The sequence below is a fragment of the Patella vulgata genome, chromosome 9 (genome assembly GCF_932274485.2).
Source record: "Patella vulgata chromosome 9, xgPatVulg1.2, whole genome shotgun sequence".
Lineage (NCBI taxonomy): Eukaryota > Metazoa > Mollusca > Gastropoda > Patellidae > Patella > Patella vulgata.
In genome coordinates, this window is record NC_065887.2 from 37,166,936 (window position 1) to 37,192,076 (window position 25,141).

Consider the following 25,141-nt stretch of genomic DNA (forward strand, 5'->3'; position numbering starts at 1 on the left):
TTGGGTGCTTTGGAAGTCTTTACAGAATCAATTTATTCTGAAAAAATAAAAATACTAAATTCGAAAATGAAATAATTGCTCATGTTGTACTCAAAATAACACTTAAAAGTAAAGTGATACAATTTATTCAAAAATTGTTCCATCCTTTAATTATTTAACTGGTTGATAGGAAAAAGACCTTGGACCAAGGAAATATAACTTTATATTGGTGGGGGATCACGTGGCTAAGTGGGTAAGACGCTGGCTCGCTAGCCTGGAGGTCAGGTGTTCGATCCCTGCATTGGCCGAGAAAGTTCATCCAGATTTTCCGGCGTGGTTCTCCCTTGTCAGTGATGCAGGGCCAGACAAGGGCAGCTGTCTAGTCGTTCGGATGGGAAGAAAAACCGAGGTACTGTGTACACATTGGCGTGCACGTAAAAGATCCCTTGGCAGTTGGAATTCGATATAAGAGTAGGCCGTAGCGCCGCTGCCCGGGCAAAATTTCCCTCATACAGTATGATAAGAAGGGACATTTTGCCCGGACATCGCCACTACGGCCCAGTCTTTTTTTTTTTAATTCCACTGCCACATGTACACTAGACCTCATTTTACTTTGTCCTATCCGAACGTCTATACGTTGTCAGGTTATTCGTCCTGCGCCACTGACAAGGGGGAGCCCCGACCAAAAATACCGCTGAAGTTTCTCGGCCATCACCGGACTCGAACATACGGGGCCTCCAGCTTAGTGAGCCGTCTTACTCACGGAAGGGGGTGTGGTGGTTGGACAGTGTAAGCCATGAGTTATATATAAATGAAGAATAACAACCAGGAACCTAGCTGTTTTGAAAAAAGTTCTTTAATGTTCGGATTCCAGATTACTGTTAAATTAATTCGTTTGTAATTTGTTTAATATAGGCTTTCTGTTGATTATAATGTGTCGTTGTTTTGGTAAGCATGACCCCTGTTGACGTAGCGATACCATTTTGTTGTCTAGGTAACTATGTAGATATTTATGTATTAAAACCATCCCCCATCATACTCCAGAACATCATATTATAAAAAGGATTTCCATAATTCATTCCTCCGAATGGGCGTGGTTGCATCTGCATACCTTTAAAAATTAATTAAAACATATAAATCATATTATATATTATATGGAAAAAAAGAATGGACTTAAACCTCCACTCAACACATGTTCGTCATTTCAGAATTAAAATTCACTAACATAGGACTATTTTGTGACAGAGCCTGATTAAAGGGGGGGGGGCACAGTGGCACAAATATTTAAAGGACAATATTGGTGTTATTCATTATCACACATGTGATAGAACTTGTTAAGCACGTTCCAAATATAATTTTAATACAAAAATCATTGCTACGATAGATGCGTTATGAAGCTTTTAAGACGAACGCAAAGGGAAAACACGAGTTATCATTCTATATAACTGACTGAAGTGACGAGTGACACAGTTACATGAGCGAATTTCTGCTCACTAATAATTCCCCCGAAGACCAAAATTTGTTATGTGAGGCTGTGAGAGGATATCTGATAATTCAAAAAAGTAATTGAACATCAACAGATAAGGAAAAACGAGAAAAATACAAATAACCCGTGCATACCCTTGTTTTTATTCATTCTATACTTAATAAAAACATGGTAATACACTGACTTTTCTATTTGTTTTTTCATTTTCTCTTATCTAGTCACAGTCAATTATTTTCTTTGAATTGTCAGATATCCTCCCACAGTCTCATAAAACAACTTTTGATCTTCGACGGAATTATTAGTGAGCAGAAATTCGCCCGTGAATCTGTCATCACTCGTCACTTCAGTTAGTTATATAGCAGGATAGTGTGTTCCTTTTGCGTTTGTCACATTATTTAAAATTTAGATAAAAAGTTCTCGTTATACTAGTTTAAAAATAGATAATGAAAAAGGGATATTTTTTGAAATTTTGTCAAATTACTTTATTCTGAGAAAAGTTATAAATGTTTGCACTTTTGATAAGAATAGCGTAGTCTCGATTTTCATTGCTACCTTTGTTACAATAATTCATTTTTAAATTAAATGATTAAATAAGTGATCTTATTTCTGTCCGGTGGTCTAGAGTGTTGATTATGGGTTTGTTATGTGAATAAATGTCTAATTAATAATTTATACATTTGAGGTCAAATGAGCGCTTACATAATGCAGCTTTAATTGTGGTTTGTTTCGAAAATGATCGACTTTATATGAACTAGTTGGTTTATGTTTTGAATTTACCTCTGCGGTGAAAGAACTGTGATAAAACAACAGACATCAGGGTCATCAATAATAACACGGTTATAATCTGTTTCAACATCTTGACACTTTCTGATCTAAAAAAAATCATCAATACAATATTATAATATTCCTGAAGCAATGATCCGAGGAATCTCTCTCTCTCTCTCTGGTCATTGCTGGATTGACTTTTGATACTTGAGCTTTTGAGGGAGTGTGTCTATTCTTCCTGTTCAATCAAATCTATCCCAAGTACAGCAAAATGACAGCCCTTCGTTTAATCTGCGGTCTTCCCCAAAACTTTGGACAGTGATATAAGGTATTAAAAGTGGTGAAAGTATTGTTCGTCTCCAACCAGTATTGTTTACATTGTATCCGTTTTGATTGCCTCGTTTGTCACGCAATTAGTTTTTCTGCTATGCACTGGTTAATTGGACGTAATAAAATCGTGAGTCATGTTGTAACGTTATGTAAACAATTTTGGTCCAATTTGGAGCTCTGTTTTAAAGCATAATGATAATGCTACACAGTTAGCTATTGGTTGTTAATCAGACTATTGACCAGTCATAGGGATTAGGTCTAATCAAGCGAAACACTAGTTTCCGCTAGTGTTAGCCATTGTTCGTAGGTCGATAAGATTTGTCTCCCTCCTCTTCCTACCGGAACACCGCGTACTTGAAGAGGCAGAAGAAAAAAATGGCGGAATACAGCAACTGTAAATTGCGTTATCGTATATGACGTCAATTGTAGATAGACTGATCCTATCAGCCACATTTGTTTCTGGTATTCACTCGATTCACATGTCTGGAAGAATCTTCCGGCAGCCTTTCTACTTCTTCCGGAAGTGGCAAATCGAGTTCATAGAGACCGTGTCCCGTCTTCTTTAGCCAAGTCGGTGCAGAAAGAAGTACGTTAAACCCCATTTCATTTCAGCTCATTTCATAGGTGGTGCCACATTAATTTGGCATTTTCTAAGTTAAATGTTTGAAGATTGGAACGCGGTGTATTACTCAATAAAGACGGACAAGCTGAGTATACGATCGGATTGTCCCTGATCTAGCTGATATACCAAAACAACTACTTATCAAATTTGCTATGGTGGGACTTAGTTATTCAAATTAATCGCTCGAATCTCATAGTTAACAGGGGATGACACAAACTCTTTGGGTTCCAAATTTGGTGCTTTGTCTATATTTTGTCATTAAAACACCTTTCCTGGTTTATGACAATACCCGAGATTAACAAACAATTTTAACATGAATGGTTTAACAATAATTATCTTAGCTGACATACAACCATTAGTATAATTATTGGCGTCTTTCTATTAAAAAATACCATAAATAGACAACGGAGCTATAGACAAATAAAGTGGATCGATCAAAACGTCTGCTAAAAGCATTAAAAAAAAGAATATCTTTACCATTGGCAGAATTTATAGTATGGCTGAAGTATCAGAACAAAAACGATATGAAGTATGTCGACACAGACGGAAATGACTGAATATCAGGATTTAAGAATAAAATCAAGGGAGATAATTAAATCCGTCCTATGTAAGGTAAGAGATAAGCCACCTGTTTACTAATTCCCATCGAGTTTTTAATACACCCCACCACCCACTCACTTGGTAAAGGAAGAACGTTAAAGGAGCTAAATCGCTAATATTTTGGATCTAGAAATTGACAAAAGTGGGTCGCAACGCATATAATACTGTAATGTGAATGTATATAAACTGATTTACATTCAATCGTTTCTGTTTTTACTGCAATTTCTAATAAGTTATGTTCGGCGAAATACGCCATAAGTCTCAATCGAATGTCGATCTCTAGCGTCTGGTTATTCCACTCTATACGGATAGTATTTATTGCGCATGCTCTCCAGATAAGAATATGGCGTCACCGTTTGACATGACTTGTGGAATATATCTAGCCTCTTTCTACGAGTCCCTTGTTAAAAATGGCGCTGAAATGCACCATGGTACACGATTCGTGTACCAACGGTAACATGTTTATTTTGTCTTAATTATTGGATATCAGAAGCCCATCTTTTCCCCGTAAGGTCACAGCATCAATGTTGATTTAAATTGACAAATAATTCGTGTTTTCAATGTCGAAGATTTTGGATGATATTGAGTTAGAGACTTAGCTATTTTAATATGGAAGAAAGTCGAAAAACTTCCGACACGCGTCTACAATAATTGCGGGCGCATTAAAATTCTCTGAACTAAAAGAAGTATATAAAGTATGACCCCATCCCGTTAAAGAGTGTCACTCTCTGCTAAACATCATAACATTGTTGGCATAATCTATATTTCATGATTAAACGTGTTTACCATTTGATCTAAAACACGAAGGATAAACTAATAATTCCAATGAAGTCATTTTACTAAACTGGACAAAACGATAATGAAATGTGCAAATTGGTTTCTAAAGCAAGCATACGATTCGAATCTATTTGATGCTCAAACGGTTACTGTATTTAGCAACAGGGTACCCGTTATTATTTGCGGATAATAGATAACATCTAAAATTACTTTTAATTCACGAATCCTTTAATGCCTTTGCGGAACTGCCTTAAGAAATTGCGTCTTAATCAACTTTTTATCCGCCTTCTGACGAAATAAAACCGCCAATAAGCAATAATGAAACATGTCGATTCTCGTGATGTCCGTGAATCAAATCATATCATAATTTTGATGTTAACAAAATAGTGAAAAACATGCCTACCTGAATATTGTAAATCCAAAATTAAAATGTTTCAGATTTAAGGATGTTTTTTGTTTTTATAATCCGGGTTTGACCTGGACTGCTCGGGGTTAATTTGGTATGACGAAATTACAAGTAAACTGGTTCTTTTAAAAAGGCAGTACCACAATATTTTATATTGAATCTAATGCTCCTGATATTTGACTTGACAGGAAGCAAAATACTATGGGCAAAGGTGAGGAGGCGAGAATAGGAGAAAGGGGGGGGGGGCAAGGGTTCCAAGTAATTATAGAGCATGTGTAAAAATGGTAAGAAACAAAAAATTCAAACAAATTATATTATTATGATCATTCAAACATTATCATTGATAATACGATAATTTTGGGATGGATTTTGAGTTGGTCATGTTCGAATTCTCACATTCTTAAATTCTGACGCAGAATATGACTAAGCCACACATACACATCCATTATATTTCAAGTTCGTTTCCTTTTTTGCCGTTTATTTTGGTGTGTTTTGTGTTGCTACGCCACACTGTGATCTAACATACTCCCAAAAGCTTAGCCACTACTAATATGGGTTTACGTAGACACCAGTATGACACTATCGAAAGACCACAGCCCGAAACGGGGCACAATTGGAGCAAGCAAAAGAGCTCCGGGGAAATTGACAGCAAGGCCAAAGTCGTTAGTTGAATATTCTGTCCCAACCTAATCGAATAAAGCAGAATGTCGCATGGCTGCGAATAATGTGCTGCCTGACTAAAAGTACCCTAAACCCACCAGTCACTCCTAAACGCTTGATATTTTTGTTTTGTTTTTTTTTTAGATTTTTTAATTCACTGTATAAGTAAGCGCTGCATAACAATACAGATGACCTGATTGGTCAGTCCGTTCACGAGATCTGAACACAGGCTTTAAAGAAAATATTCTTTCAAATGCCAGAGCATTAAAGATAAAACGAAACGTAAGTCATATCAGATTTTAACCATTAGGCACAGTTCCTTTATTATAATCAATCGTTACATAAAAAATAACATAAAGAGATTAAAACTGGTTTAAAATCAACTTGGAATGTTCTGTAATGATAGGTAATACATCTTCAACACCTGTACTGGTATCATGACCTACTAATTAATACACCTGCCCGGGTAACATATATATCAGGTGATGTCATTAGCATCGGAATTATTTACCGGGTCAAAGGTTATTTGTGTTAGAATGTGTAGTACATTGAATTTAATCCTCTCAGATTTTTTATTGTCACCTTCGTTAATCCGCTCTTCTTTTTGATGTACTTCAACAACATTTTATTAGGTGACAGAAGTCTTCAAATTAGAAGGGTTATCCGGTGTTCTAGAAAACAGACGCATACCCTGCCATGGGCATGACTTAAACAGTTCCAACACTATAAAATCCACCACACAAAACGGACGTTAAAATAAAGCTGTTTCACACACAATTTATATTAGCTTAAAACCAAAACTATAAACTCAATAATTCACAACTTCAACTTTCAAAGTCACTGACCAGGACATTCATTACCAAGGTTAATAGGCTGGGTTCCAAAACATAAAATTGTTACAGTACGAAAAATATAACAAAATTATTGTTACCTTATTTGTCAATGGAAATTAAAAGCAAAGTGTGTCATGGGTATCTCACAAACAGCGATTCTTGAGTTACAGAACTGGGGAATAAGCGCACGACAGGTCATGAACAAGTCATCAAAAACACTTTTGATTAAATAATCGTGTCCTAATTTTCGTTTTATGATGTCTACTACGGACAACCTCATAAGAAATTCTACATTGGGCATTCCGGAACTCTATGAACGACATAAAAATACGAACACATGTCGTTAGAAATATTTACTTTGGGATTTTTCCCAAAACGACAGATTCATATTGACACCTTTTAATTAAACAGTCACGTTGGAAAATAATACTAGTACAAATCGCTTTCATATCATATGAATATAGGTAGCCTCTAAACGGTCCGAGTTTTAAAGTTTAATGACCACTTAAAAATAGAAATAATTTATTATGCCCCCAGCAGTATGAGTTAAGACAGGATAGGCGTAGAACTAGTTTTCTTGTTAAAATGACAAACGATTGGGTGGCTGGATGCGCATTTACATTAACGTTTTGACTGTCATGGTTTCGACCCCACTCCCTCAGCATGTAGGGTCGCGCCACTTAGTTGTGGGTTTTCTCAAGTTCTCCTATTTGCTTCCACGGGCGAATTATTGAAATGGAGGTATGCCATTTGCTAGTACTGAAATGGTTAGCTAGGGACTTAAGCACCATTTGTCTCTCTGTTCGAAGGGTCAAAGGCATACTTCCGAAAATAAGCATATTGGTTAAGATTTTTTTATTACAATCGACCAATCATAAGGTTTTATGGCCCTTTCATGTTTTAAGAATCTTCCTTCTAAATTCCTCCTGCCTAAAATGCTCATCAACGGACTCTTTAATGTATCGGAATCAGTACCCACATGATAGTATATATAGACCAGGGGCCTGTTTCACGAAATTTTAACTAAGATGAAATCCAAATTTTAGTAATTTGATTGGATAATATTAGATTGATTTTAGTGCTTAGCCAATCAAAATTGAAGTATCTACTAAAAAACTGGATTTTATCTTTAGTTAAAATTTTGTGAAACAGGATCCAGTACGATAATACCCACATGATAGTATATACAGACCAGTACGATAATACCCACAGAATAGTATATATAGACCAGTACGATAATACCCACAGAATAGTATATATAGACCAGTACGATAATACCCACATGATAGTATATACAGACCAGTACGATAATACCCACAGAATAGTATATATAGACCAGTACGATAATACCCACAGAATAGTATATATAGACCAGTACGATAATACCCACATGATAGTATATACAGACCAGTACGATAATACCCACAGAATAGTATATATAGACCAGTGTTGTACCCATGTACACGTGTCATTTCTTTACAATTATACTGACTAAAATTCCACCCTAATATACCGCTGCCTAAAACTCGTCCTCTTAAATTTGAAAATCCTCCCCTCGAAATTAAATGCCTCCCGTTTGAGAACATTGGTCATATACTTCAAACGCATGCACTCAAATCTACGGGGCGAGCGATATAACACATTTTTATTTTAGCTCCACTGGATCCAGAAAGTTGAACGACGAGTACAAGGGGTACATTTCCTTTAAGTCGAGAGGAGCGGGATGGAAAATTGTCTCTTCTAGTAACTTTAATATGGGCTAATGAGTCCGCTATGGCCTACTGTTATTATATTCCCAACTTCTGACATTCTTTTATCGTCCCATCCGAAAGACTAGGTGTTCTCTTACGAAATGTTCTTGTCCAACACCTGGATTGAACACGAGTCACTGTGAGCTATCTTGTTTATTCTATGGTGCGGTATGTGTAAACGCATTATAAACCATAGAAAACTCGCTAACTCTTGATGTCACGTTCTTTAGTCTTGTCCATTATTTGTATACAGCCACCGCCTTCTTGTTATTTCTATATTTAACATGATAAAATGTGTAGATAAAATTTTACACCATGTAGTTGTCATGTCTTATATTATTATACAACATAAGGGCTGACATGTTGTCACTAACATGATGGCATGACCCCTTCACCTTGTTACGTTTGAATTAAGCAAAACGCAATAGTCTTCATTCCTTACTATTGGTAGGACAAAAATGGTTTCATGAAAAGGGGAGTGGGGAGTGGGGAAGGGGTGTCAAAGGGAGAGCTGAGGAGGGACTGGGTCGATTTTAAGAAAAATGTCAAATTTCCTGAGTTTAATTGTACATAAAGTTGGATCGTCGTGAAATCGTTTTCTAGGTAACATTCGAAGGAATCTGCATCTCGGGCGATACAGTATTTGGTGGTGGTGAGGGTGGTGGGGGTGCAGGACAACCCAACTGAGCAAAAGTAAATAAACATTAACGTGCCGTCAGTCGGGTCATGGTAATTTCAATAACGGGTATACCTAGCGTATGATTATGGTAATACTGTAATAATTTCATATATACTGTATCTAACAGGTGATAGGGTAGGGGCTGTATCTAACAGTTGATACTGTGATAATTTCATAAATACTGTATCTAACAGGTGATAGGGTACGGTTTGGGTAATACTGTAATAATTGTATAAATACTGTTCCTTCCTGGTGATAAGTTAGGGTTAGGGTAATCCGATGTATCTACGAGCTAATGCGTTAATTTATACAAATAGAATTTACGAGTAAATCTGTATTCGCAAACACCGTGGTTACAAACTAATGTTTATTCTGATTAAGAATAAAGTCCCTCATAAAAAGTTCCGTTTTAAGATTCTTCTTCGAAAGATTACAAGCACATTATCTCTTGCCGTTCCTGGGGGTTGGATGGCCGAATGGTTAGCACGTGCGCGCTGTATCATGAGGCCTGTCATTGAGTTAACTGGCGTGGTTTCGAATCTCCATTTGTACGTGACAAGGAGTAGGGTCGCCTGTCCAACCTCGTGGGTTTTCTCCTGGTACTCCGGTTTCCTCCCACTACTAAAGACCCCTACGCGCAAGCGAATTATTGAAATAAAATAAAACCATGTTAGTCTCTCTCTCTCTCTCTCTCTCTCTTGCCGTTCCAAAAATAAGTGGTAACCTGAAACAGGGGTTCGTCCTGGTGACCTAATGAGCAATCCCTGTAAATTTGAAAAACACATCGACCTGTCAAGTGGGGTTAACGTCCTACTTTTTTGTACCCACGGAATTTTGCCCGGACAGCGGCACTACGGTCTACTCTTTGTTTCAAAAGGTGCGCATTTGACCCCTGACACGACCTTCTACTACAACCGGTACGATCTTCGTGTAGTTGAGACCATCGAGAGTATAAAAACGAAACAAAATATAGATCTGCACCGGTATACTACCGATGATGTAATATTGAAAGGCTAGAAAAGCAATCTAAAGTTGTCGGTTGACGCTTCGCCGACTTTACTTAACTTCACTGTTATGTTTAATGCATTTGTTTGTTCAAACAAACCAGGTTAATTAAATAGTAATCAAAGAAGTTCCAAAGAAAAGAAGTCGACAAAAATTAGTTGATCTTACAGTTACAATTTCATATTTTCTAAAAAAGTCAAAACATAATTATTTATATATCTTTTGCTCAATAGGTTGTCAACTCACTATTATACGATCATAGGTTATCTTTATCACACTTAAAAATCTTCACACCGGAAATAATAACACAATTACCTCTCAATTACCTGTTTTCCTATTCCATACCATGGAATAGCTATCTTCAAACTTTTGAATTTGAAGTTGAAAATTATATTTTTGCCAATTTCTCAACTGGCAATAGTGAATTATAGGATTAATAGGATTATTCTTTAACAAGGTAGGACTGTTTATACATAGCATCGATTTAAAGGTTTTGTTTTAATACATTTTAAAAATATAACTTAAAAATATGAAATTGTAGCTTTAATGGATATCTATAAATGGTAATGGATATCATTAGGTATAAATCATCATAATGGAGTACCGCATGGGTCTAAGCTAGGGTCTTTGATTAACTTGGGTATAGCTAAGTACCAAAATCCTGTAATAAAGACGATGACGACGACCATGATCAAATATCTAAAATATGTATTCAAATATCATTTTATTGCCGAATTTATTTTATTATTATTTTACTAAATAATATATTAAAAAGCTCTTGAAGTTCAATGATATCCCAGTTTAAAGAATCGGTTGCCCTTAACATGTTGAAGCCATTTTGGTACCAAACTTCCTAGGGGTGTCTCGTGGTATCTTGGAAATTCGTTCTTTACTACTTTTAATCCCCAGAACAAGGGAACATTCCAACGATTTTTAATAGCGTTGTCACGTCCTTGATCTGAAATATAATAAAATGATTTTGTGTTGCATTAAAAGAATATATACCTGTCTTGATATTGATTTGATCTGATAATATTAGATTTCAAGTGAATTCTAAAATAAAATAGGTTTAATATTAAAGTAACGATGCGCCATTGGCTTTTGTTGCTAAAATATCAAATCGGCTTAACCCACTCTAACATGTACTCAGATTGATTATTTAACATTTAATTTACAAACTGTCAAGAGCAAACTGTTGAAGAACGATGAAAATCGACAGGGATCACCATCTCAAGGTTTGCAATCATCACGCCCAAAAGTTCTCGCCTCTATCGCGTTTACGAGGGATTGCGATGTCAGCATGATACGAGCAGTAAATCCCAAAATGGAAAATCGGAAAATGCTGAAAATCGATAGGGATCATCTTCTGATAAAGTAGGCATCCAACACCCTAACAGTTTCTGCTATTATAGAGTTTGCATTCGCAAAGTAATGCAACAAATTTTGATAATCTAATACTAGAATATTCACAGGTTAATCTAAATTTCTATATTTTGGTTTAAACTAAAAGCAAACACTTACCACCTGCGCCTGCACTGCTTACGCCCATGATGGACAACAGTAAGACAAGAGTTATCGCCCTTAGATGATACATCGTGATTATTTCTTGTTCTGCAATGTAATAAGACAACAGTTACGATCTTCAATTAGCTTTTAACAATTCTATTAGAGGTTGGCATCTCAAAGGTAAACCACTTTGGTTTATGAGATCCTTGCGATAAAGAGGAAATGGTTTATTAAAGCATCTTGGGTTTAACGGCCCACTGATCTGCACCGACTGGGCTAATGGCGGACATACGCCATACAGTTGTCTATGAGGGAAAGTTTTCCCGGGCAGCGGCGCTGCAGCCTACTTTTATTTCTAATTCCAACAGTCAAGGGTTCTTTTACGTGCATGCCAATGTGTACACTGGACCTTGGTTTTTCGTCTGATTCGAACGACTAGCTACTGTTTCTTGTCGGGCCCATCGCCCTGCACCACTGACCCCAAGGAACTTTCTCGGTCAATACCGGGAGCGAATCCGGGACCTCTTGTTTAACAAGCCAGTGTCTAATTCACCGAGAGAGCTGGGCTTCCCTTTGCGATATAAAAACATTATTTCACAATTCACAAAAATCAAATAAAAATTGTAACCTGGGTCCACAAGCTAAAAACGAGATTTTCGTACAACTAGGGCCGACTAGGGGTAATAATCCAATAAGTTAAGGTCCGAAATGTGAAAATATCGACCTCATCTAAGATCTTTGGAAAATGAAATTGAAAGTTTACATCAAAATCCCATGAATAAATTTGACAAGTAGAGTGTCGACAAAACAAATTTGAACGGACATGTAGACGAACAGGGCGACGGCATAATAACGTCCCTATTCGTTTAAACGAAATAATTAATTCATTTAAACGAAACAATTAATTCGTTTAAATGAAATAATTATATAAGAGTGGAATCGTGCACTTAAAGAAGGCTATAGTCTCTAACTCAATCATCCACAGTCTTCGACATCGCAAACACGACTAAGTGGTCAATTTAAATCAATGTCAATGTTGTTATCTTATCGTGAAAAGTTGGGCTTCTGATATCCAATATTTAAGACAAAATGAAAATTTCAATGCTTTCGAACACCATTTGAAATGAAGCGACATAATGAACGAGGCTTAACATATCCCACATGAGAATATCACCAGTGTAGACTGGAATAACCAGACGCCAAAGACTGCCATTTAATTTCGCGTATTTCGCCGAACATAACTGATAGTAAAAACAGAAATAATTGAATGTAAATCAGTTTTTATACATTCATGTTACATTATTATATGAAATGAAATAAAATGGAGTTTAACGTCCTACTGTTCTGCTCCTAACCTGGGCTAATGAAGACGGGCATACGCCATACAGTGTGCTATGAGGGAAATTTTGCCCGGACAGCGGTACTACGGCCTACTCTTATATCGAATTCCAACTGCCAAGGGATCTTTTACGTGCACGCCAATGTGTACACGGGACCTCGGTTTTTCGTCCCATCCGTTCGACTAGACTGCTTTCCTTGTCAGGCCCTCCGTCCTGCATCACTGACAAGGGGAAACCACGCCGGAAAATCTGGATGAACACATTATTATATGCGTTGCGGCCCATTTGTGTCAATTTCTAGGTGCCAGGAATACAGATTTATCTCCTTTAAGGGGCTCCGTACATGATTTCTAGTATGCTGCTTGTAGTTCATGTATCTCAAGATTTTCATCTTGAACTCCACTCATGCTTTTGAACAAGACGTTGTTCTAACTGTGACAGACAGGGTTCAACTTGAAGAATATTTGGCAAAAGAGACAACAAATAACAATAAAGTCAATCGGAAATTTATGGGTTGATCTGTGACCAGTGGTCAAATGTAAGATTTATTTAGGGGATCCAGTCCAGTACCCAATCTGACTAAAATAACAATGCTATTTCGTTTCGTTGGAGAGAGCGCAACTATCTTTAATCAAAGCGCTCATGGATGTGTTTGGTCTGAATCTCTATATCTAATCTTTAATCTGCCTTAGTAGGGCTTTAATGTGTGATATAATTGTTTACGCGTGACGTTAATAATAATTCAAAATAAAATTAAAATCTACTAATATGTCAGATTTTGTTTAAAAGACATCCAAGTCGTAAAATGTTTATACTTCCCGTGTATTAAAGGCCAAAAGTATTCATGTTTCCTGACAACGTAAAATAATTTAAAAGACGTACTACAGATCACGGCGACTATAATCTCCAGGCGTTTGTCGGTCGATAATGATCGTATTTTTTATGATTTATAAAAGATTTCGCACCATATAGAAAATAAGTTAGATTGGCGGCTGGCGCATGATTAAAATAAACCACCTCATATCATTTGTCAGAGATTCTCTTTTATTTTTCATGACTTCATAATATTTGGTAAAAAAAAACAACCCAAAACCCAAAACAGTGTTTTATTCAATAAACTGAATCGGATTGATCAACAGGCCTATAAGAGCCTATTTCTCAAATATATAAAATAGGTATATCTTATATTTGCAAAGAATTTAAATCACCCCATACAGTTAAAATGTCAGTCTGAAAAGATGTTTTTGTTATTTTTCATATGTTTAATAAGGACTTATCGGTCAACGACATGTATAAGTCTTGATTATATAAAACCGCACTATTTGTCACAAAATTAATATTATTATATCGATAAATCTACTGTAACATCAATTAGCAGTTTATTTATTTCTGTAGTTATATGGGTATAATGCAAATAAATACACTGTTAATTGTGGTAATTGTCATTGGTAACCAGTACCAAATGAGTATGGCCTTACAAATAAGATAGAAACATTTCATGTCCTTAAAGGAGTTATATAATACAAAGCGCTATTCTTTGGCACCTAGAAATGGACACACATGGGTCGCAACCCATATCATAATGTAATATGAATGTATATAAACTCATTTATATTTAATCGTTTCTGTTTTTACTGTAAGTTCTAATAAGTTATATTCGGCGAAATGCGCGAAGAGTCTGAACTCTGAACTGAATAGCAGTCTTTGACGTCTGGTTATTCAAGTATTCTTCTGCATGGGATTTGTTTAGCCTCGTTCATCGAGTCCCTTCATACAACTGGCACTCGAAAACATTCTGGCACACGAATTTTAAAATTTTGTCTTAAAAAATGGATAACAGAAACGCGACTTTTCACGGAAGGTAATAACATCAATGTTGATTTATAGTCGAGTTTTCAATGCTGAGTTAAAGACTTACCTACTTTAATACCTCCATCAGAAGCAATTGCAAATCTAACAAATAAAACAAAAAAAACCCCAAAAAAACAAAAAAAAAACGTCAAAGTAGCCTCGCATGTGTCAGGTCCTTATTGAAAAACTCCTCTATACGGCTACCAATATTGATGCGATTCCACCAACGCCCTTGCTGTCTATATACAATATTCGTATAGCCATAAATTCAATACGCCGGGGAATTAAAAGAATTTACCCCGTCTTCATTAGCCCAATCCACAGGTACATGAGGACATGAGCGCCTTTCTTATGGTGCACCTATGTCACATGTGATTTTTTCAAAGATTTTTACATCGTTTTTTTTCTTCATATTTTTATTTTTTTTTAATCTTCTTTACTTTTCTTCCTATTTGTTGCTAAATCATATAATATTTACTATCAGACATGATCGTATTAAAAAAAAATACCTTCTGATGTAGGCCTATATAAGGTATTTTTTTTTTAATCCGATCATGTTTGATAGAAAATATTATATGATTTAGCAACAAATAGGAAGAAAAGTAAAGAAGATTAAATTTTTTTTAAAAACATGAAGAAAAAAAACGATGTAAAAATCTTTGAACAGCCGTTCAATTTGGATTGTTTACGTATTTTACATAATTGATTAGAAATTACATTATGGGAGATTCGATAACGAGTTGGCAGTTCTCACTATAATAGGTAAAAACTAGATAACGTAAAGGCAATTTGCTGAAAATTTCATTCAAATTGATCCACTATGAACCGAAAACTAAGCGAATGAAATTTCTGCCTAGTCTCGGTCATCATTACTAAAGTCAGTACGATAAACAGCATAGTCTCGATTATCCATTAAATCGTTTAATCGAGAAGGAAAGTTATGCAGTAAATCGGCTCACAATCCGCTTACGTTCGCAGGCTAGCGATGCCATCTAGAGTTGATTACGGATTGGGATGAGTTAATTAATGTCTAATTAATTATTTAGATAACATTTCAGGCCTAAAGAAAGACCTGCAATAGACAGATTTAGCTCTTGCATAATGTATTTTAAAATATCTAACATTCTTATTACATTAATATGTGTTTTAAACCTATTTTTGTATATTTAACAATATGTCCTTTTAGACTTAATTTTGTATATTTTAACGTTCCAAAGAATAAAGTCATACGGCCTTTAAAGGCCAGCGCTACAACTTTAATTCTGTTCATTAGTAGAATCGTTTGGGGGTTTTTTTATAAAAGAAATTGAAAAAAAAATCCAAAAACTAATGCCGGTCCATTGTAGCCTTGTAACTGACAGGAAACATGGACGTCAAACCATCATTTGATATTTTAAATTGTCATAAAATTATAAAGAACAATTAATATAAGATATTATTAAATTGTTAATCAGAGAAAATAAAAAAAAAATCCATATAGTGAACAAAAATATGAAAGCTAACCTTAATATGTCCCTTCAATGTGCTATTACTTTGCCTTCTCTGTGTCAAGTGTGCAAATACAACTAACGATGGTCTTCAATCCCTGATCATCAAACGACTGTCGTCATCAGAGATGAAAAATATAAGACAGAATCGAACCGCCACTCCGAGTCTCATATTGTCGCTAATATCATAAAAGCACCAAACTAATATCTGGATATATACGGAAGATGGACAGATGACATTTCAACAAAACACACACAAATATTAAAAGCTTTCTTATTTCATGTTTAGAATTTGCTTCCATTTTAAGCCTGAGCTAATACACGATGCTAATGGGTTGTCTTTACATAATGGAATCGGTAATGAAACGAGTTTTAGCTTTCATGTAAGCTTCGAGTTTATAGACAACCAGGGTACTCAAAGAATATATGTTTCTATAAGAAAGAGATGATGGAATTAAAAATAGTTGTTTATTTGTTTGTTGATGTATAGAAAGGTTAGAAGGATGTCTTCGGTTTTTAAAGTAAACAAGGGCGGATCCACAGATGGATAGGGGGCGCAAGGGCATATTGCGAGTGCCGAAGGAGCGAAGGGCACAACGTGGGTTCAGGGAGGTCTCCCCAGTAAAATTTCGAAAATTGTAGTAGCACGGAAATGCTATTCCTAGTGATTTGGTACAAGAATCGGATTCTAAAGGGGCGGGGGTCTGTGCCGTATGCCCCCCCCTTCACCCCGGCCCCACTTGATCCGCTCTTGCGAACTATTCTAAACCATTAGACCATCTGTCCCCACCCCACCCTTCACAAGCTAAATGTTAAGACTTAGTAGGCCTATGTTATTAGTACAGCACATGATTAGATCATCTGGCCACCCCATTCCAATGTGAACCAAATGATAAGTTTTATTATGTTTTCGGTACAGTAGGCCTACATTACATGATATGATTTGGGTCGTCGTTTAAGAAATATACACAGCTTTTGTCACTTCGAGGATAAAATGTAAACTTTTTAGATACTAGTAAATAAATTGAATGTTGAAATAAAATGTGAATACAAATGATTTCCCCTGTTAGTCCTTTTTAAGCCTGTCTCACACAAGTGTGCATTTCCGTGGCGTAGGGAGTGCGTAGGGTGACTCCTTGGTGACGCAGCGTAACACCTGATGTAGCATGTACCCCAGATTCAGATGGCGTCACCCCTACGTCGTCTTAAGTGAAGAACGCTAGACCGGAAACGATCTAGCACATGGAGTGTGGGTTAGGGTTAGGGCAAGGATTGTATATTTCGTCAATGTCTCGAAATATAAAAAGGGCTAACGCTAACCCTAAGACTAACCCTAAACCATACGACATTAAATCTAGGCCGTCTTCGATCTAGCATTCTCCGTCTCAAGTGCCTCGTGGCTAAAGAACCCTGAGGCAAGTTGGCCTTCTGCAGCAGTGCATGCGTCACATTTCACAGACATATAAATATTGATATAATTCTATGGCGTTTCTATTTGCGACACCATTGCCGCAAATTTGCGAATTTAGCAGTGAGGCGGTTATTGCGACCCCTGTGATTGGTCCTACTCTTACAACTGTCTCGGTCTCACACACTGACCTACGCTAGGCCCTACATGGTGGAAGGGGTTAAATCGTCTGAGAGAGAGAGAGAGAGAGAGAGAGAGAGAGAGACACACACACACTCGGCACAATCAAGGCCATTTCGCGACTACCATATGATTCAAGTTTTCTTCAACGATTCGCTTGCACGACCCTGCTCCTTGTCACGTTTGAGCGGGGAATCGAAACTACGACACTCTATTAGTCAGACCCTGTGGTTTCACACGCACACATCGAATTGAACCACTAGACCAGGTTATGGACTCACCCGAGTTCTGCTTTGGCAGAGGGATGGAATGGTTGACTTAAAGTGGCGATGCGCCGTGTTTATGTTCTATTTATGTTCATGTTTCATATTCTGTTCCTGATGTAATATACCATCTATTTAAGAAACCGATACTCTGTTATTTGTGGTCATCCTACACACAGAGATCCATCTACTTCATACTTCGAGAATAGATCTCTGCGTTAAATAGTCGCCATATCCAATAATTAATATACTGTTTATGTAATGCGGTTCTACTCCGTTTCACATCTGTCAAAGTTAAAAGCTCAGTAACATATCTGAAATATTTTCGCGCCTAGGCGCTCAATCACATTATGTCATCATTCTTCCACTCCTCTGTCTTATACTATCTCATCTTATAGTTAATCCCAGTGAGTGGTTCGTGGGACGACAGACTGTACACATGGTGTGTCAACTCTCACAAAACAGGTGGAATCAACAGATTCTTTCCTATTTCCTATCCTCTCGTTCACGAGAATTTGCTCCCAATTGCCATGACATTGACTAAAATTCCCAGGCCCAATCCCAAACAATTTAAACCTCAGTTGCATATTATGCGTTGCTATCTGAAATTTGTTTCGCGCCGATGGCGCTCGATTCAATTATGCCATTATTCTTCTGCTCCTCTGTGGCCCCAGCACTATCATATTCACGGTGATAGTAAACTGCCCAGTTTAAGGTCCTCTAGTTCGTGGGGCGACAGACTGTACAGATGTTTTGTCAACTCAGGTGGAATTGACAGGCAGATCTCGAGACTATCCCACTGACTCCCATTTCTGGGCCTCTCATTCACAAGAATTTGCTCCCGGCAATGACCTCAAATGCCAGGATATTGACTCAATTTTTCAAATTTTTCTCAGGCGCAGATCCCCCTCTCCCTTCAGGTTGTTCAGTATTATAGCCACTGCCCATAAGGTTCACAAAATTTAATAACAAAATCAATAACAATCATAATGACAAGAACTTTATGTCAACTTGAATAAAACTGCTTTCCGGCGAGATAACGATCGGAGAACAACTATGGGGTGGGATTGCGGATGGCGCCCTAGATTAGCACCCACCCCCCCCCATTCTCTTCTTCCTGACCAGCTACACCCCGCCCCCTCAACCTGTTTCAGACATATTTTACTCTGTAAATGCGCCGCTGCAGGTGAGTTCGCAATAAGAACGTCGGTTTCCTGTGACTATCAGCACCTCTTATATGATGTCGACGTCATGTTAATATTGTTAATTTAATTTAAGACCAAACAACTTTCACTCCTTGTGGTTTATTGGTAAAACTATTTTAAAATTATATCATTAATAGAATATTAAAATAACAGCTTGACTTCGCCTTTGATAAATATGATAACTTTTCTATTTATTAAATCAGATAAGATAAGATAAGATAAGATTTTATTGTATCAAGACATCCATTAAGGACAGCATACAATATGAACATGTATATAAAGATATGATGAGAAGTGATGAGTTAATAACCTTATGTAAGAGCTAAATCTGTCTATCGAAGATCTTTATTTTGCCTTGCTGTGACGACAATGAAACATAATAGGCTACTCAGATATAAAGACAACACTATCTCAATCTATATTGACTGACATTCTTGATGGAGACAGATTGTCATCTAGCCATTTTGAGTTTAACATTGTGTTTATTGTTAGAAGACGTAGATGCTTGGAAACAGTAAATTCGGACTAGAGTAGGTCTCGGACATGGGTTAGTGGACAAACACTTCATATCACAAGAGAAATTAGGGTAAAGATTCCAAGCCCCGGGTCATATCTCTTAATGATGTCGTTTATTTCCGCCTTGAACAAAGAGTCATGGTGTTCGCTGGCATAAATGTCTAATCAGTTAAGAATAGTGTCGTGACATTTATTGGAATTGGAATTCGTCTAAGTATTTTCTAATATATAAAATACTAACGTTTATTTATATGAACTGACCCCACTGAACCCCACCGGTTTTTTGATAGTATATGAATAGTATATGATATGGGCTACTGACCTCTACAAACCTCTTCATGCACGGGTATTTCTCGTGTTTTAATTACAAACTTAATAAATCCAACATGTAATTGACAAAATACATATGATCTGTGTATAATCTTTGAGTGACATTTGACGATCGGTAAACACATAAACAGGACACAGTTTATTTCTTCAAATGAAATTCTCGTTGCTCAGCTAATGCCATACAATAACTTGTATATTATGATGACCCTGTGTTTTGAGAACCAGTTCCGTATAAGCAGGGGCGGATCCAGGAATTTTTGCAGGAGGGGGTTTGCCAGGTTCCTGAGACAATGTATCAATGTATGGTCTCTATCGTCATTTTGGCGTATATACATACACATTGACACATTGAGCTTTTTAACAGAGAAATTCAACACCTCGTTTGGCAACAATTTTTATTATGAATTAATACAATGACATTGTGATTCAATTTCATGGATGCAAAGCATTAATTGTGATATCACATAATGTCTATATCATTATCTCGTGCTTTGAGTGCCCATCCTGCCTGTCCCATATCTGACGATAAAGGATAAAGCACACAGCCGAGAAACCTTTCTCATAAAAAGTGTTGATTTACAAAAAAATTTATGTAGCTGAGCGGGGGGGGGGGGGGTCTCTGGATCCGCCCCTGATAAGATGTTCGTATCCACTTTCCCCATTGCTTGACGCTATATAACCTCGAGTTTGCTGACACATTGACAGACTTGAAGAAACGTTTCATCCGACTTATTTCTATTTCATGTTCATAATAAAGTTCATATCATTATGCTGTCGTTCTGTTATCTGTTGTGTTACAGGTTTTCTCAAAGCCAGCACACCGCATGGTGTATGTCCGACCTCATTAGCCCAGTTGCTGAAGAAAAGTAAAACGTTCAGTCCCATTTCATTGCATTAGAAAGGATACAATTATTGCAGTTAGGGATTTCTTGGGCCATTGCTTCAGGAATATGCACATGTGATGTGCACATAGCGACTGGTTATTTTGATAAATATGACATCCGTTTACAAAAGCTAAAATGGGATCATTATTTCTTATACTCCCTGTAGAGGGCATGTCATTATGCCTTAATCACGCGTCTTCAATTAGCTTACGTGGATAGCAAAAGATTTTAAAATCATAATAATTATTCGTGGGTGTTTCGGGCATGCATGTTTTAATATCCTAATTATTTGGATTCAAGGGTAAAATGTGTAACATTATATACTTTTAATTTGCAGGAAATGATTTCTAATATTCCATAGTTTCATTAATCTAGATTACATGCTGACCGACTTGTTTTATTATTACCATGGAAACACATCCCATGGCGTTCAATTCTCCTTTCCCTTCAACTAATTATCCACCATGGAACTGAACTTGCAGACATTTTTACACAAAAGAACAATATCAGTACGTGCCATATAACCTAAATTTCGACCACAATGAATGAATGCCACAGGAGTCAAAGCACACATGTCTCGGTACAGCTCCTTTGATATCTGCACGGATAGTGAAGTGGGTGTTCTGCAGATAGCAACATAATATTTAGTGTAGCCAATTTATGCCTTGTTTCAGACTGGTTTTTTTTTCTCAAAATTTTAACAAAATGAGAAAGAAATGTTGTTTGGGAGGTTTGTATTCAAATGGGCGTGACAAGGAACAACGTATCGTCCTTAGAATGGGACGAACCCCCGACATGTTAGCGTGCACGTAAAGAACCGGTGACATTTGGAATTCCATTGCGCCTGCTTCCACTAAAGGGATATCCCAGACAAGACGTAGGAGAGTCGAGGCTTCTTCCTGTTTATTTAGAATATGATTTTGCAATCTTTACGGCCTTACACATGGAGTGGTTTAGTGGGAAGTTCTTCCCTTTATTTAATAAAAAAACCCATATTGCTTAGTAGTTGAGAGAGAGAGAGAGGGAGGGAGAGAGAGAGAGAGGGAGAGAGAGAGAGAGATGGGGTTTAACCTTGACCTTGACGTATTAGATGTTTGAAGCCTTGAATGGCTTGTTCATCACTCCAATTAACTAAACTTGCATTCTGTTGTTGTGGCATGCGTGGCACTGATACGGGTGGCAAAAGTTAAAAACAACATGTTTACATAGTTTAGGACTGGCAGGTTAGGTTGTAGACACTTGCCAGTTCTTTCCAATGACCATCGAATCTGCTTTAGAAACTGTTCACAGATGGTGCTCTCACCACGGCCTTCGAGGGGGGGGGGGGTCATTCCACATGTTGACCGCTCTCTGAGAGAATGTTCCGCTGCGAACGTCTAGCCTACAGCGATGTTTGTTGACCTTAAGACTGTTCCCCCTTGTTGCGCGGTCACTAGTGATCTCAAATTTAGGTCGATCTGAAACGTAGATCCCATGGATATACTTGTACAGGTCGATCATATCGCCTCTGTTTCAGCGTTGCTCCAGAATGGGTAGTCTCAGTGTTGCCAACAGCTTGGTTGTACGTCTTCTACATTACTACAATAAAGGGTTTTGTAGTGCGGCTGCCACACCGAGTGTCCGTATTCTAGGATCGGGCGCACAAGGCTCTTGTACAGTTGTACGAAGAGTTCGTTGCTGAGAAAGTCAAAGGTGCGTCGAATAATGTCAACAACTCTATTGGCTTTTGCTGTTCTTTTTGCTACATGTTCTTTGAAGGATTGTTTGTTGTCGACATAAACGCCAAGATCTTTTTCATGCTCGTGTTCCTCCAACGTTATTGTGCCCAGTGTTCCATCTTGCATGGTGTATACTGCGTCGGATCTTTTACTGCCGAGTTTCAGGACACTCCACTTATGCGGATGGAAGCGGAGTAGCCAATCCTGCGACCACTACTGGAGCTTGTCGAGGTCAGCTTACAAGGTAGTCGTGGCTCCTGGGACGTCACTGCGGACGAATAACTTTGTGTCATCTGCAAACAGTTTCACTTCATTGGCGCAGATGTTTGGCAGGTCGTTGATGTAGATGACAAATAGCATTGGTCCAACGACACTTCCTTGTGGAATCCCGATCGTCACTGGTGCTGGTTGTGATTCTGCTCCATTCACGACTACACGCTGCTGCCTATTCGTCAAGAATGCCTGGATCCAGTCAAAAACCTTGCCCTGGATGCCATACGCTGTAAGCTTCGCCACCAGGCACCGGTGAGACACAGAATCAAATGCTTTCACGAAGTCCGTGTATATGATGTCGACACTTCCTCCTGCGCCAAGAATTTTGGTCCAGACATCCATGACATCCAGCAGTTGCGTGATGCAGGATCCTACATTCACGATGCCGTGTTGCTGCTTGCTGATAAGTTGATGTTCTTCCAGGTATGTGATGACCTTTTCTCTGATGAGTTTTTCCATCACCTTACGGAGTATGCATGTGAGGCTAACCGGTCTGTAGTTACATGGTTGTAGTCGACTTCCCTTTTTGAAGATAGGCGCAACGATTGCTTTTCTCCAATCCTGCGGCACTTGTCCATCCTCAAGAGATTTACGGAAGAGTAGCGTGATTGGTCGAGCAAGTATGTCAGCAGTTTTTGACAGAACAAGGGGGTTGATGCCGTCTATACCTGTAACCTTGTGTGTCTTAAGAGTTTGGAGCAATCTCATCACTTTCTCTTCTAAAATCTCAATCGTAGACAAGGCTGAGTCCGTTCGTTCGTTCGTTCCTAAAGTTTGACATCCACTTTCATCTAAGGTGATATCGTAGACAAAGGCTGAGTCCGAGCAACATTTTCCTCATATACACTATCACGGTGATCCGCAGTGAATATTCGCTAGGTCGACTGAAATCACTGATTATAGGGATGACATCGGTGCGGATTGACATACTTGCAATATTAGAAAATAAATACAGGTGTTTGAAGTATATGTAGGTAAGACATATTTCCTATTTAATGTAAATGGGTATATAACATCGCACTGATCAGCAGTGAATATTCGCTAGGCCGCTACAATCATTTAAAGGGATGATATCGGTTTTAAATTCTAAAACATTCATTTTTTTAAAATTATTAGAAAAAAAAAAAAAAAAAATATAAAGGTGTTTGAAGCATATCTAGATGAAAAAAAAAATTTCCTATTTAGTGTAAATTATGGGTAGATAAACTGAGTAAAAGGCACCATTCTGTCCGGACCATGTTAATGCAAAAATCGTCTTATGTGACGTCACCTGTAGCGTACTTGAACTTATCAGTCATCTAATTAATACAGTATAAGAACGCTTTCACAAAACCTCTGTGAAACAGATTGATATAAAATGAGTAAAAGGCACCATTCTTTCCGGAACAGTTTTACGCTACAACGTTTTATGTAAACAATGCACGCGCCATTTAGCAAATGATCGACGCCACGTGATGTGACGGAGAAAGCAGTCATGCAGAGATAAAAGACTTTCAAAATACCTCTGTGAAACAGATTGAAACACTGCATATACGCGTCTTCATTGGCCCAGTTAGTGCAGAAAAGTAGGACGTTAAACACCATTTACCCCCCCCCCCCCTGCCGCCCCAATACAATTTAGTTTCAAGGAACTTATGTACCCCACGCCGTTTGTCCTCCCTTTATTAGGAAGAGTGGGACATGCTTAAACTTGTATTATAGTTACTCCCTGTCTACCAGAAATATCGAAGCCTATAATTTAAGTAAAATACTTTGACTTTCCTTTTTCCGTCAACTTCTTTAACCACAAACCCTGCTGTCTCTCATTGTTCTCACAATCGCTAGCCAGATTCAATCGGCAGACCTTAACCGCCCACCCCCACGACCCTTAGCTATCACTCGAGTAAACAACAACTACATAGCTGGCAGGTTTCCAGTTCATGATACCCTTACGCATGTTTGTCCTGTGTTTTTTTTTCATATTCTGTATTTGTATATTTGTAGTTGTGTATTAATATATTCCGGGTTTGTATATTTGTAGTTGTATATTATTGTGTGTATTAATATATTGTGTATTTGTATATTTATAGTTGTGGGGGAGGAGAATTATTTTCAATGAATGTGTGTCTCTAATTGCCATGATATGTCATGCTTTTATTGGAAATAAATACCTTTTAACTGTATTAATGATCGCACGGCTTACGCAAAGCAAATGCGTTTTGCCCACTTTACCGTTTACTTTTATGATGAAAATAATATTTAGAAATCGGCTCCCTTCGGTTGTCACTTTGCTTGTTTGCCGAATGGT

At 37.5% G+C, this 25,141-nt stretch overlaps 2 long non-coding RNA genes across 2 annotated transcripts; both read right to left on the reverse strand.

Moving 5' to 3' along the window:
* Positions 1-824: 824 nt before the first annotated feature.
* Positions 825-3,751, reverse strand: LOC126807683 (uncharacterized). The gene is made up of 3 exons (XR_007674150.2): positions 3,660-3,751; positions 2,243-2,337; positions 825-1,090 (listed from the first exon to the last, which is right to left on the reverse strand). It is a non-coding gene; the product is annotated as an uncharacterized LOC126807683 (long non-coding RNA).
* A 6,851-nt stretch (positions 3,752-10,602) lies between these two features.
* On the reverse strand, positions 10,603-16,219 carry LOC126807680 (uncharacterized). The gene is made up of 3 exons (XR_007674146.1): positions 16,094-16,219; positions 11,415-11,504; positions 10,603-10,851 (listed from the first exon to the last, which is right to left on the reverse strand). It is a non-coding gene; the product is annotated as an uncharacterized LOC126807680 (long non-coding RNA).
* Between the last annotated feature and the right edge of the window lie 8,922 nt (positions 16,220-25,141).